Source organism: Fukomys damarensis, unplaced genomic scaffold, assembly GCF_012274545.1.
Source record: "Fukomys damarensis isolate Sample0158 unplaced genomic scaffold, DMR_v1.0_HiC HiC_scaffold_16, whole genome shotgun sequence".
Classification (NCBI taxonomy): domain Eukaryota; kingdom Metazoa; phylum Chordata; class Mammalia; order Rodentia; family Bathyergidae; genus Fukomys; species Fukomys damarensis.
In genome coordinates, this window is record NW_022900928.1 from 1,991,610 (window position 1) to 1,992,147 (window position 538).

Sequence of the window (538 nt, forward strand, 5' to 3'; positions counted from 1 at the left end):
CGCCGCCGGCTCTGGGACCCCTCCTCTGGAAGCTGGTAGCACCGCTTCTGTCGACCGCCGCCGCCACAGACTCAGGACTCCCGGCGCCAGCTCCGCAGGTTGCCGCTGCCGCCATCTTGGAGCGTGCCGTGAGAACCCAATAAGAAGTCTGGGAATGCGAATCGTCGACCAATCAGAGCCTGTGCTATAGTCCCGCCTCCTCTCCTTCCTCTGGCCAGTAGCGATAAGACTTTCTTCCCCAGTCAACCACTCGCAAGCAGTATTATTGAAAGGCGCGCATACGTAAGGACGAAAGTCTCCTGGGGGCGCAGGTGAGAGCCGCCCCTTGGGTCTTGGTCGAGGGGGGTCTTCCGTGGTCCTTTCGGGCCGGAGGTGGGTACTGTCCTTCGGCGTTCCTTCGCCTTCACGGTCTTCGCGGCGGGTGAAAGGAAGGCGGGCGAGCGGAGAGCCCTGCCGGATCAAGCGAGAGCTGGGGCAACTGCTCCGAGGAAGGAGAGAGCCCGCTGCCGCCGCCTCCGGGCCAGGACGCCCGGGACGC

At 64.7% G+C, this 538-nt stretch overlaps 2 protein-coding genes across 2 annotated transcripts in view; one reads left to right on the plus strand and one right to left on the minus strand.

The window, feature by feature from the left end:
- The window catches only part of Elp4 (elongator acetyltransferase complex subunit 4), a 154,149-nt gene that overhangs the window by 146,732 nt on the left and 6,879 nt on the right, over positions 1 to 538 (minus strand). The gene's annotated exons all lie outside the window — the stretch shown is intronic.
- Immp1l (inner mitochondrial membrane peptidase subunit 1) overlaps positions 297 to 538 on the plus strand; it is a 57,143-nt gene continuing 56,901 nt past the window's right edge. Inside the window, exon 1 of the mRNA XM_010640412.3 lies at positions 297 to 372. The gene's annotated coding sequence lies outside the window, so the exon portion shown is untranslated. The remainder of the gene's footprint in view (positions 373 to 538) is intronic.